Here is a 9,076-nt window from a genome sequence, read left to right as displayed (position 1 = left end):
GCAGGCGCCCGACAGAGCTGCTGCGGCGCGCGCACCCCGGCCCCCGGCCCGGCTCACGGGGCACAGCCCTGCTGCAGGGGGCGGGAAGAGGCAGTCGCCCCCGTTCACAGGGAAGAGGGCCCATCAAAGAGCACCCTTCCCGAAGTGGCTTTTGGAAATCGGCAGGGAAGACCTCATTATAGCAGCGTACCGCCTTGCCAGTGATTCCCCTGATACGTCCTCATCTTAACAAGTCTTGGTGCCAAGCTGTTAGGAATAATTGGATTGAAACCAGCAAGTATAAAAATTAGGTGGTTTTCTCAGGCCTAAAAGAAGCAATCAAAGAAAAGCAAGGTAGCATGTAACCAGTAATGTAACAACTTATTTTTGCATGCCGCCGGCCCCGCCCCCACCCGCTGAAATCAGCAGTAACATTCCTACTGCCTTTAATGAAAATAGGGCGAGGCATAGCCTACCCTTCTCCACATTCAGAAAGTGTAGGATCATGTTATGCGTAGTTTAACATCCCTGTGCTAATAACAATGCTGTATTATTACTCTTGTCTATTTTTCTCTCTTCATTTTTCCAGTTATTCCAGTTTTGGAAACAGAAAGGTGGATGGATTTACTTCCTCATCAACTTTACCTACCGATTCTCAAGACACTAAAAAATCATTACATTTGGATTAGAAAACATGTAGGGGACATTCAGTTGTTTGTTCCAAACAAACAAACCAACCACAACAGGGATTGACTGGAAATGCATGCGAAGGACAATGACCTCCCCACTTATTTCAGCAAATGGGATTTTTGCATGAACACTGAGCATGCAACGCAACTTCTAGGCAAATCTCAGTGGAAGGGCAGAGTTAATGAGAAACCTTGCCTACCGTGTGTCAGTCACCTTCACAGCCCATCTGTTGTGTGTATCAATTAATAGTTCCCCTTCCTGCTTTTAACCAGTTGTTTTAAGGCCGTTCTTACTACGGGCATTGTTTCTGAATGTCATGCTGCTGCTTCATACCACAGGGGTGTGGTGACTTCACTTGACTTCCCTTCTTCCTGGGAAAAAAAAAAAAAAAGAACAATAGATTTCAAATGCAAGTACCTGGTTTCTCAGGAAAGCATACAGATCATACAAAGACAGTATCATCTCTATGGAGCACGTCCCATATAATAAAGTTCAATTCAGCACATTGAGCCACTTGTCTCTTTTGTTTAAAGTTTACATTGCTACTGAAATATATTTCTGAAAAATACGGTATTAATGGAATCCAGTAGTGCAATAAAGCCCTAGATGTGTAACTTTTCAAGCCATTCTAATACTTGTGGTTTTGACGTTAAATATTCCAGATAGTCTTGGCCTAGATATTCAAACCTTGGCTCGCTAGTTGGCTTCAGTAATGACAAATGGGTTTGTGCCTGGAAAGGCTAGATAATGTTGGGGTTTTTTTTAGAAAGGAGCTATTTACTCTGGATCTTGCAACATTAGGTTGCTGTTCTACAGGACCCAGTGCAATCTTTGTAAAACGTCAGTCAACTATGATATGAGTGATTTACTACACTGAGCAGAGGGCTACAATCCAGAAACTTCAAAATCTGTTTACTGCACTGCCATCTTTTCAATTGAATAATGATGCCTTGAAGTGTCTGTCATGCAAAGAGCCCTAAGCACTTAAAAACTGTCTTGTACAGACAATTTCTGCTATATCTATGAATAGACTCCAATGAAATCTGCCCACACAGAGTTTTTCTGTAGGGCTGTAAACCCCGACTTCAGATTTCCTTCCCATTTTGTGTTTTAATGCCTCCAAATACAACATCAGTATATAGCAGTGGGAGTAAAGAGATCTCAATCCGTAGTTATCAACATATTTCAGATTCTGGTTGATCAACTTGCACGATATTCATGTTCTTGTCACACATGGGAGTCGTTATTGGACAATGTGTGCAGTATGGATAAGGAACTTGTCTTGAAACATCTTAAAGATGTTAAAGAAACATTTTTATACCCTATGTGGCAGTAAAAAACTCCAGAATTTAAATATAATTTCAATTTTCAATTTCCTTATCTTCAGATTCTCTTCCCACCCCCCCTTCACAACACAACAAATGTTCTATTATTCTCCCCCCAGGCTATTGTTACATGTGTTCTCAGTATAACAAAAGGGGTTTGTCTAAAAAGGCTGTATCTGAGTCATGTCTTTGCATGTGAAACAGCTGTACACCTAGGGCACATTCTTGGGCACTTGGAAATGTGTCATTTTCAACATTCTGGGTTTACATTATTTTAGCCATGTCACTGCAATGATCAGAAGAAAGGAACTAACACCCAAGTTATCTGCGTATCTGCAGCAGACCCTGACAGAGGGAGAAAGAAAATGCAAGTGGAAATTCCATGCTTAGCCTAAAATAGAAAAAGCTGGTCTGAAAAAAATTCAAGTTAGTAAATCTGAAGGACAATGATCCAGAACACAGCTGAATACTAGTCAGGAGACGCTTAGAAATCATTTGTTACCGAACTTAAATGCTCATAGCCACTTGCTGGTGTCTGATACTGATACAATGGCAACATCTACAAACCAGATCAGCTTTTGGTAGTTAATGCACAGGAACATTTTGTGGTGAATACAGAATAACATGAGAATTGCTCATGAGTATTTCTTTTCTTTAAAAAAAAAAAAAAAGTTATATTCACAACTGAATGAGCAATGGTAGAGAGAATAATGGTCACTCTACACGGCACGGTCATTCCTTTGTCAGTGTGCTGCCTGCTATCATCCAAATAAAAGGCTTTACAACCTCTTGTGTATGAAAAATAATGTGACAGTCTCCCAAGTAGTCACTAGAGGAAAGCCGGTTTGGACTGTAACATTCAAAGAATAGCTTATCTGGAATGAACAAAACTTTCATCTATCACCTTTCATCTTTTTCATCCCCCCTCCATCTATACCAGAAAATGTCCCCTGGTTGTTACCATTTGGGGGACAGGATCTCTTCTTAGTCATTGAAATTTAAGAGGTGTTAATAAGCAAGCGAATAATTTTGGCGTGACTATTTCAAGCCATGTGTTTAGAAAAAATAAATCACAAGAATCAGATTTAACTGTCAAAGTCTATATTTAACCTCCTAAAAAAGAAATACTAAGAGATTTCCAAGGGATTTTGTATGTTAAAAGTACATTTACTAAGTCTGTACATGATGTCATGCACTAGGTGAACGTACTACGACACATCTAAGTGATACAATAGAGAAGATACGCTATGCGGATAGCGTGACCCTGTAACAGTCTCAGCTGATACATAAAAGCTGGCCCGCTGGACTGGACCTTCCCCATCTCTGCAGACGCTAGACCAATCTGTGAAATCAAAGCTGGCCATTGCCATTAGAGCCTTTTGGGGTGTACCGATAAATGCTAATGGCATGGTGAAAAACTCAGCGTAACATGCTAGCTCAATTTTGCAAGCATAACATTCCCTCAAAGGTGCTCGGTACAGTACATTGGTCTCTTTTCCTGCACTTACACCAGCCTGCTTGTCTATAATAAGCTTCTCTTTGTTCCTCACACTGACTCCGGTGAAGGGGGAGGCAGCAGCAAATAATGGACTGAGTGACATTCAGTACCAGACCACAAATGCAGATGTCAGACAAAACGGATGCTGGATTTGGCTAATGAAGCTACAGCCTGCAGCAAGAACAAGCAGTTTTTAGCAGTGCTTTGCTAAAACAGGTTATTTAATATGTGTAAAATTCAGTGGAAAAATTCTCTGAGAACTCATAGCATATGTACAGGAGCCAGAGAGGCAAAGCGCTCTGGTATCTACAGCAGCAGCTCAAATGGCCAGCAGCACTGCTACCCGAATATTCAGCATCCTGGCACTTCACTCTTCTGTTCCCCATATTGAATTGGTGTCTGAGGCCCCTCGTTTTAAAACGTTAAGCCTAACTTCAATGACGTAAAGCCACTTAAAATAGAGGGCCTCTTCCTTAACCTCCCTGACCTCCCCTGGCTGCTGTAGCACACCAGAAGTACCAGTGCGTCAGCTGATTCAGCCGTCAGCGCAGACAGAGCCCTGCCGTGAATGAGTGGGCTCAGCTCCTTCCCCTTTTCCCCGCTCAGGCAAGCTGTGTGAGCTGGCGTGCAGCAGCATGTCCAAGCCCAAGAGAGGCCTTAGCCCACCACTGCTCTCCTCCTGGAGCACCGACTTTTCTTGTGATCCCACAGAGCACGACTGCTTCTTTTGGGCTCCCCAAATCTGGGCCACTGACCGGGGGAATTGGGAAGGAGAGTCCCCCCATACTGAGGCTGCAAGTGTGCCAGCAAGAGCTGGGAGCTGAACCCTCCCTATCCTACCCCATAAATCCACACCTAGAAGGCACGTCGTCGTATTGCTTCCAAATCACTGAAACTCCATGATCGGGAGCTCTTAGGCAGATACTTTTAAACGGTGGCATTCTTGATCAATTTATGCCAATTCAACTGTAATAAAGCAGCAGTTTCTTTGTATCACTTCTCTGTAGAGAAACTGGTTGAAAGTACTTAGCTGTCAGTCATTTTCTACTATAGCAAATGTATATGGCATTGCTTATTTTCTGCATCTGTTCCTGGCAAACAGAGGTTTCTGGGTATGGCCGCACTTTACAAGACATTTTGTTCTTGAGGTACATGGCCATCTGCCTTACATCAGCCAGGGAAGCTCAAAAAGAGTTAAGAAGAGTAAGATCTTTGTAAAAAGATCTTACATCCTGAAGCGGCCATCTGACTTTGCTACTATGTTCTTTCTTTATGTATAAATATCTCTACACAGTTTTTCATTTTTTCAGTTTCCTAACACAGATTTTGCTAAAACAGTTCCATTCATCAATACAAAATAACTTCTTTCATCAAAAGCATCTTGAACAGCTAGTGCCTAACAGAACCAGGACTTCTGTCCATATGTAACCTCACACACCACACAGGCAAGTCTCCCACCAGCTATTATCTTCTCTGCCCACTTTATGGGTCTGACCTCATACCCAATATTAACATTTTTTTGTAATAAAAAGCAGCACTGGCTTGTTAGAACTGCCACTTTTTAGATGAGACACTGAGTTCCCTTGTGTTATTTCTGCTGACTTTTCTAATCAAATATAAAGATCCCATGACACATTTTGACAAAAAGTAGGGCACAGCCGGCTTATTTATTCTTTTACTAAAAATAGGCTTCAATGTCCAGCAGGTTGGAATGTGTTAGTTAGCACTTCAAGTGTAATAGCTGCTGTACCTGCTTCAATACAGCTATATTAGCAGTTCATCTCTGCAATAGGCTAATTATGAAAATGAAACATCAGGCTTCACAATTACTTTAGTAGTTCCATTTTGCTAAAATACTTACTAGGATTAGACTGTCCAACAATTGAAACAGCAGTAAAATAGCTTCTCATTCTTACAGGAGGAGTTTCTGACACCCTTCCAAGCACAGCGCAGCATGTTTTACATCTCTTGGGTTAATGGTATATTACTATTCTCAGCCAGAGGCAAAGACTAAGAAGAGATTCATTATGGGAACTGGAACACGAATGGTTTACAGAAACCCGTATCTCTCCCACCTTCTTTACATATTTATTTTCTAGCTGGCCTTTTTCTTAAGGCTATTGTGATAACAGAATGGATCTAACACTGCGAAAATTAATAGATCACAAATACTATTGAGTATATCACACTTTTTCATAACTATGGATATGAAATAAGCTATATTATTTCTGAATTGGGCCTTGCAGGAGACTTTCAACTCATGTTTTGTCAAGTTTGCTTAGAGAAGCTCATTGTCCAGTCACAATGGTGTAAGTCAGGGTTAGCAAGACTTCATTTTGTGCAAAGGCCACAAGAGAGAAAACACAGAGCCTTTAGCCCCTAAATTACACCCATGTAGTCACCCTGCGAGTCAAATACATTTAGTGACCTGCAGCACACAGTGAACATCACTTCTGAATTTGGTCACGTGCCATTTGTGAACCATGAAAGACTTGCTCAAAAACAGATCTTTCTTTATCTTGCTCAAGTTATGAGTCATGTGCAAACCGAAGAAAGAGATAAAAGCAAATGTGTTGTATTACTGCTACCGTAAAACACAGGTACTGCATTAACATTTCACTAGCCCATGGAAAAACATGATCACTTTAATCCCACCGCTATTACGCAGTACTAGAAAGCTAGTACCTCTGTACCTACGTATCAGGGCAAACTGAAAAAGTTCAAGTTGAATTTTAAAAATCAAAAAGCAAAAGAAAAATAACATATTACATGCAACATCATTCCTCAAAATATCAGTTCTTACTCATAAATAGACTACTCTTTTGAATCTCTATTGAAAAACAGATTTTATCTTCTTCCCTTTGGTGAATGTGTTACTTTTTTAATACTACTTACGACCTTCTGTTTTTAAAAGGACTATCAAAAATACAAAAGGCATTTATAGATTTCTTATTAAGGATGTCTCAAGTGTCTGGAAGGCTCTCTAATACTAATTTATAAGCATCTAATCATATCAGTGTTTCTTTTGCTATAAAAGGTTCTGCACTAAGATTGGTGCAAACAGTCACTAAGACACACTGAAATCAGTGAGAACCAAGAATACTCAGTGCTCTGCTAGTAAACAGAAACACTTTCATCTCACACTTTTATTAATGTAACTTCCCATGATCAGGAGTCATGAACCCTACCCTCAGAAAAACCAGCACTCTGACACATTTCAGAACAGCACCCACCAAGTGTTATTAATGGGCACTGCACAACCAACCCAAGAGAGATGCTGGGAACACTCCTAAAATGCCAGTTCACAGTGTGAAGCAATACTCCGCACAACTATTTGTTGCTAGAAAATCCAGTCATCCTGAATCAGGACGACTCATTTTATTTCTAGGAATTACATTTTAGACAGTTTCTTCGAGCTACACATGCATCATCTTCATTTTTAGTCCTCAACACCTAATCTCACTAAATCTGGTTAGATGCCATCAAAAAAAAAAAATTATTGCAGCATAAGAGGCAAAGTGTTTTATTACTACTTTCAAAACTAACAAATAAAGCCTACCTTACTATTTTGAAAATGCCAGGCTTTGTGCTAAATCTCTTTCTACAACAATGTTTCCAAGTATTGATTAACCAAATCAAAATATGTGTCTCTCACCCACTCTGTCTGGCAATATCACAACAAGTCTGAAAGCTTCATTTATATGACTCATACGCCTTTAGATTAAACAACAAGGCAAATGATGCCAAGTCTCTATCTATCACAGCTTTGTCAGCGAAACAAATCATTCAGCAGGTGAATCATGAAATTATTGTCTGTTTGGATGCTAAGTAAACACAGAGGGAAGGAGAGAGATGCCACCTTAACTTCACAGTTCCCCATCTATTTCTCCTTCCCAGCTCCTCCGCTGCATCACTGTGGCATTGCTAATACAAGCAGACAAACTCTTCTTGCCTTTTTTGCAACGCGCAATCAATTTGGCTGCAGTTCAGAAGGTCCTGTAGCCACAGCAGGAAAACTGAAGCCTATGCTTCCGTGGTTTGCTCAGGAGAGAGCGCTTGCTGCCTACACCTCTGAGAGAGAAAGTGGGCTTTCATTTCTGATACGAGAAGTGCATCCATTCAAATGGCTCCACCATTTAATGTGTGGAGCTCTCCTGCTTGGAGGGGGCTCATAGGGGGCTTTTGTTGCAATTCTGCTATACAGGGAAGACAGACTGACAGGATATCACTGCTCAGAGAAGTGCTAGCTTTCTGGAGAAGGTTAGGTCACCTTTGTAAGAGACCACATTCCAGCAGTTCATAAAAACGTTGCTGAAGAGCATTTTTTTTTATTCCTGGAATGTACCTCACTGCCAAAGAAGGTAGCTATGCTAAGGAAAATATTCCATGGGGAGCAAACAAATTCTTCTGCAAAGCCATTCCTCCCTGCTCCACCCCAGCTGACATTACACAAGTTGAATAATGCATATCAAGGTATTAAGTAACATGTAAACATTTCCAGTAAATGTTTCTGCTGCACGCCTTGGCTTAACTGGTATTGGTTCCCTCTGTGACAGTGGAAAAAACCCTTCCTCAGTTCTGCTGCACCTAAAGCTAAAATTAATGAAGCATTTCCTACCAATCACTGACTGGAATCTTCCTCCTCCCCTGTCTCCCAATATAGATTTTAAAACCCTTGAAAACTTACCTAATGAAACTTTACTCAGAGATTACTTCTCTGAAAGTCTTTTATTGGCCTTATAGCCTGTGCAATGGGGTGACTTGCAGTCCCAAAGATATTACAGTTCTCGCAATACATGTACAGACAAATGACAAATTCCAATTGGAAACAAGTTGGGTTCTCATACAACCAAGGATGTTTTATATGAACCCCTGCCTTCCCATCAGGAACTGTCCAACAATATACACCCACCCCACCCACCCCCAGGTTTGAGATTTTTTCCCCAAGGGTGTGAGAACACAGTGTTGGGAAGCCACAGTCTGGTAGAGGAAATCCCCTTGGAATTTAGTATCATTTAGGCATGCACACTGTTTGTACAGCATATGCCAGTAATTCCTTTTCCTTTACTGCCTACGACACTCCACAAGAGGGGCAAAGGCGGTTCTGAGCCAACTAACCAAAAGGGGACATGCTTAAAAGCTAAAACATCACTGAGATGAAGATGGGCTCTCGAATGTTCTCAGTGAGACTGAGAACCGTTAGTCCCAAAGGAAAACTGCACAAGGAAATTTCTGGGATTTTCCACTGGAATTTGTACTTTCCCAAAGGCTTTTCTGTAGGAGAGACTGACCTAGGGTCAGGTATCTCAGGAACTCCCAGGAAACACCACCAAATTCCACTCTGAGAAATGCTTGGGCAAAAGCTTTGAACAGAGCTGTTAAATAAGAAGGTAAAGTCATGCATTTTCTGTAACTTTTTCAAGTATAAATTATTTCTTTTAGTGTCTGTTAGCTGCACAGGGCTGAGAGCTGTGGGGCTAGTTGGACTGTTCTCCTTCGCGTAAATGAATCGTTTTCCTGGCCATCAAACTTGCAGCCTGACTGAGGACACGACACTGGCAGCGCTAAACATTACTTAAGAGTC

General features: G+C 41.2%; 1 protein-coding gene across 1 annotated transcript in view; it reads right to left on the bottom strand.

The window, feature by feature from the left end:
* Positions 1–926, bottom strand: part of PIK3CB (phosphatidylinositol-4,5-bisphosphate 3-kinase catalytic subunit beta) — an 83,268-nt gene extending 82,342 nt beyond the window's left edge. Inside the window, exon 1 of the mRNA XM_009649141.2 lies at positions 869–926. The gene's annotated coding sequence lies outside the window, so the exon portion shown is untranslated. The remainder of the gene's footprint in view (positions 1–868) is intronic.
* Positions 927–9,076: the final 8,150 nt, after the last annotated feature.

This window comes from Egretta garzetta, unplaced genomic scaffold (genome assembly GCF_000687185.1).
Source record: "Egretta garzetta isolate BGI_Z169 unplaced genomic scaffold, ASM68718v1 scaffold161, whole genome shotgun sequence".
NCBI lineage: Eukaryota > Metazoa > Chordata > Aves > Pelecaniformes > Ardeidae > Egretta > Egretta garzetta.
Note: the sequence above shows the minus strand (reverse complement) of the source record. Positions and strands in the feature narration are given on the sequence as shown.